We start from the raw sequence: 5,000 nt of genomic DNA, 5'->3' as shown, positions 1-5,000 counted from the left end.
ACGTCCTGCGGCCTGCCAAGTGTCCATCTGCCCGGGACAAGGGACCCTGGTGCAGAGCCCCGGAGCCCTGCAAGGGCAGTCGGGAGCCCTACCGCTATGGCTCGGTGTGGGCAGCTGGGAGTCCTTCCGGTCCCGGCCATCTGGTCGCACCTTTCCCTCGGCCATCTGGTCGCGCGCAATGCTTTCCAATGGGGCGACCAGATGGCCGGGCCGGCCTGGAAGTCCCGATGAGGGTCCATTCGCCTCGCGGATCCCAGCCAGGGCTCCAGGAGGCCGGGCGCGTCCGCGCCTAGGGTCCCCTCCGTCACTCGGAGCGCGAGGGTTACAAGAAAGGTGGGTAGCCTTCCTCCGGATTAGTAGGGGCAGGGTATGCCGGGACACCCCTCCTGGGGATTGCGGTTCTCAGGCGGGGACCAGATGGGCCAAGCCCGGACGACACTTCCCCGGGGCGTCGGGTGCTTCCTCCTCCAGCCCGCGGCGAGGCAAAGTGCCCAGGACGGGCTCCATGGGTCTCCCGGGCGTCCCCCGAGGCCTGCAGCCCCAAAGCCCTGCAGACCCTGGAGCCCTTCAGCACGGAGCCCTGGAGCCCTGCAGGCCCGGAACCCTAGCAGGCCCAAGGCCCTGCAGCCCCGGAGCCCTGCAGGCCCGGAGCCCTGCAGCCCCGGAGCCCTGCAGGCCCAGAGCCCTGCAGCCCCGGAGCCCTGCAGCCCCGGAGCCCTGCAGCCCCGGAGCCCTGCAGCCCCAGAGCCCTGCAGCCCCGGAGCCCTGCAGCCCCGGAGCCCTGCAGGCCCAGAGCCCTGCAGGCCCAGAGCCCTGCAGCCCCGGAGCCCTGCAGCCCCGGAGCCCTGCAGCCCCGGAGCCCTGCAGGCCCAGAGCCCTGCAGCCACGGAGCCCTGCGTGGGCAGGCGGGAACCCTACCGCTATGGCTCGGGCAGACGGGAGCCCTTTCAGTTGCCGGCCACCTGGTCGCGCCTTTCCCCTCGGCCATCTGGTCGCGCGCAATGCTTTCCAATGGGGCGACCAGATGGCCGGGCCGGCCTGGAAGTCCCGATGAGGGTCCATTCGCCTCCCGGATCCCAGCCAGGGCTCCGGGAGGCCGGGCGCGTCCGCGCCTAGGGTCCCCTCCGTCACTTGCAGCGTGCGGGTTACAAGAAAGGGGGGTATCCTTCCTCCGGATTATTAGGGGCAGGGTATGCCGGAACACCCATGCTGGGGCTGTGCGGTTCATTGCCGGGGACCAGATGGGCGACGCCCGGGCAACATCCTCCAAGGCCTCCGGGGGCTTCCCTCCTCCGGGCCGCGGCATGGCAAAGTGCCCAGGGACGGGCTCCACGGGTCCCGGGCAGTCCTCCCCCGGGCGCCCAGGCCCCGAGAGCTCCGGTGGACCTCCCCGTGCCCGAGGCCAACCCGGGAAGCAGAGTCCCCCCCCGAGCCCTTGGTGTGAGGGTGGGCAGGCGGGAGCCCTACCGCTATGGCTCGGGCAGACGGGAGCCCTTTCAGTTGCCGGCCATCCGGTCGCTCCTTTCCCCTCGGCCATCTGGTCGCGCGCAATGCTTTCCAATGGGGCGACCAGATGGCCGGGCCGGCCTGGAAGTCCCGATGAGGGTCCATTCGCCTCCCGGATCCCAGCCAGGGCTCCAGGAGGCCGGGCGCGTCCGCGCCTAGGGTCCCCTCCGTCACTCGCAGCGCGCGGGTTACAAGAAAGGAGGGTATCCTTCCTCCGGATTAGTAGGGGCAGGGTATGCCGAAACACCCATGCTGGGGTTGTGCGGTTCATTGCCGGGGACCAGATGGGCTACGCCCGGGCAACATCCTCCCAGGTCCCCGGGGCTTCCCTCCTCCGGGCCGCGGCATGGCAAAGTGCCCAGGGACGGGCTCCACGGGTCCCGGGCAGTCCTCCCCCGGGTACGCCCAGGCCCCGAGAGCTCCGGTGGTCCTCCCCGTGCCTGAGGCCCAGCCGGGAAGCAGAGTCCCCACCCCGAGCCCCTGGTGGGTGGGCAGGCGGGAGTCCTTTCAGTTGCCGGCCACCTGGTGGCTCCTTTCCCCTCGGCCATCTGGTCGCGCGCAATGCTTTCCAATGGGGCGACCAGATGGCAGGGCCAGGCCTGGAAGTCCCGATGAGGGTCCATTTGCCTCTCAGATCCCAGCCGGGGCTCCAGGAGGCCGGGTGCGTTCGCCCCTAGGGTCCCCTCCGTCACTCGGAGCGTGCGGGTTTCAAGAACGGGGGGTAGCCTTCCTCCGGATTACTAGGGACAGGGTACTCTGGGACCCCTCTCGGTCCTCAGCCGGCAACTGGGTCCTGCCGTGTGGCAGGGTGGCCGGAGGGCCTTCCCCTGCGCGCCCGGGAGCCCCGGATGGGTCCAGGGGCCCGGCCGGGCCCCGGGTCGGGGTCTCCGGCCCCGGGTGCCGTCCCCCGGCCTGCGGCACCGCCAAAGGCCCGGGACGGGGTTCCGTTGTGGCCGGGGTGCCTCCCGTGGCTGGATTGGGTTCAGGAGCTCCGGCCGGGCCCCGGGGAGGGCGGCCTCCCCGCCCCGGTCTCCGTCCCGGGTCCTGCCGCGTGGCAGGGTGCCCGGGGAAGGGTCCGGAGGGCCCGGGGAGGCTTCCCCTGCACCTGCGGTCCTCGGAGCCCCGGCTGGGTCCAGGGGCCCGGCCGGGCCCCGGGTCGGGGTCTCCGGCCCCGGGCGCCGTCCCCCGGCCTGCGGCACTGCCAAAGGCCCGGGACGGGGTTCCGTTGCGGCCGGGGTGCCTCCCGTGGCTGCATTGGGTTCAGGAGCTCCGGCCGGGCCCCTGGGGGCCCCGGGGAGGGCAGGCTCCCCACCCCGGTCTCCGTCCCGGGTCCTGCCGCGTGGCAGGGTGCCCGGGGAGGGGTCCGGAGGGCCCCGGGAGGCTTCCCCTGCGCCTGCGGTCCCCGGAGCCCCGGCTGGTTCCAGGGGCCCGGCCGGGCCCCGGGTTGAGGCCTTTGGCCCCGGGCCCAGTCCCCCGGCCTGCGGCACTGCCAAAGGCCCGGGACGGGGTTCCGTTGGGGCCGGGGAGCCTCCCCTCGCTCGTCTGGGTCCCGGAGCTCCGGCCGGGCCCCTGGGGGCCCCGGGGAGGGCGGCCTCCCCACCCCGGGCTCCGTCCCGGGTCCTGCCGCGTGGCAGGGTGCCCGGGGAGGGGTCCAGAGGGCCCGGGGAGGCTTCCCCTGCGCCTGCGGTCCCCGGAGCCCCGGCTGGGTCCAGGGGCCCGGCCGGGCCCCGGGTCGGGGTCTCCGGCCCCGGGCCCCGTCCCCCAGCCTGCGGCACTGCCAAAGGCCCGGGACGGGGTTCCGTTGTGGCCGGGGAGCCTCCCCTCGCTCGTCTGGGTTCCGGAGCCCCGGCCGGGCCCCTGGGGGCCCCGGGGAGGGCGGCCTCCCCGCCCCGGGCTCCGTCCTGGGTCCTTCCGCGTGGCAGGGTGCCCGGGGCGCGGTCCGGAGGGCCCGGGGAGGCTTCCCCATCGCCTGCGGTCCCGGGAGCCCCGGCTGGTTCCAGGGGCCCGGCCGGGCCCCGGGTCGGGGTCTCCGTCCCCGGGCCCTGTCCCCCGGCCTGCGGCACTGCCAAAGGCCCGGGACGGGGTTCCGTCGTGGCCGGGGAGCCTCCCCTCGCTCGCCTGGGTTCAGGTGCTCCGGCCGGGCCCCTGGGGGCCCCGGGGAGGGCGGCCTCCCCGTCCTGGGTCCTTCCGCGTGGCAGGGTGCCCGGGGCGCGGTCCGGAGGGCCCGGGGAGGCTTCCCCATCGCCTGCGGTCCCGGGAGCCCCGGCTGGTTCCAGGGGCCCGGCCGGGCCCCGGGTCGGGGTCTCCGTCCCCGGGCCCTGTCCCCCGGCCTGCGGCACTGCCAAAGGCCCGGGACGGGGTTCCGTCGTGGCCGGGGAGCCTGCCCTCGCTCGCCTGGGTTCAGGTGCTCCGGCCGGGCCCCTGGGGGCCCCGGGGAGGGCGGCCTCCCCGCCCCGGGCTCCGTCCTGGGTCCTTCCGCGTGGCAGGGTGCCCGGGGCGCGGTCCGGAGGGCCCGGGGAGGCTTCCCCATCGCCTGCGGTCCCGGGAGCCCCGGCTGGTTCCAGGGGCCCGGCCGGGCCCCGGGTCGGGGTCTCCGTCCCCGGGCCCTGTCCCCCGGCCTGCGGCACTGCCAAAGGCCCGGGACGGGGTTCCGTCGTGGCCGGGGAGCCTCCCCTCGCTCGCCTGGGTTCAGGTGCTCCGGCCGGGCCCCTGGGGGCCCCGGGGAGGGCGGCCTCCCCGCCCCGGGCTCCGTCCTGGGTCCTTCCGCGTGGCAGGGTGCCCGGGGCGCGGTCCGGAGGGCCCGGGGAGGCTTCCCCATCGCCTGCGGTCCCGGGAGCCCCGGCTGGTTCCAGGGGCCCGGCCGGGCCCCGGGTCGGGGTCTCCGTCCCCGGGCCCTGTCCCCCGGCCTGCGGCACTGCCAAAGGCCCGGGACGGGGTTCCGTCGTGGCCGGGGAGCCTCCCCTCGCTCGCCTGGGTTCAGGTGCTCCGGCCGGGCCCCTGGGGGGGGGGGCCCCGGTGAGGGCGGCCTCCCCGCCCCGGGCTCCGTCCCGGGTCCTGCCGCGGCGGCAGGGTGCCCGGGTGCGGGGTCCAGAGGGCCCGGGGAAGCTCCCCCTTCCCTTTTGCCTTTCCCCTGGGCCATCTGGTCGCGCCTGTCCCCTCGGCCATCTGGTCGCGCACGTCCCCTCGGCCATCTGGTCGCGCAGGCCCCTTCGGCCATCTGGTCGCGCAGGCCCCTTCGGCCATCTGGTCGCGCACAATGCTTTCCTATGGGGCGACCAGATGGCCGAGCTCGCCTGGAAGTCTCGATGAGGGTCCATTTGCCTCCCGGATCCCAGCGAGGGCTCCAGGAGGTCGGGTACATTCGCGCCTAGGGTCCCCTCTGTCACCTCGTGCGCACGGATTACAAGAAAGGGGGGTAATTTTCCTCCGGATTACTAGGGAGAGGGTCAGTCAGACCAAAGTGATGTTTGGCGATACTGAATCAGGGGAAGGCA

Source organism: Triturus cristatus, chromosome 5_1, assembly GCF_964204655.1.
Source record: "Triturus cristatus chromosome 5_1, aTriCri1.1, whole genome shotgun sequence".
In the NCBI taxonomy this organism is placed as follows: domain Eukaryota; kingdom Metazoa; phylum Chordata; class Amphibia; order Caudata; family Salamandridae; genus Triturus; species Triturus cristatus.
Note: the sequence above shows the minus strand (reverse complement) of the source record.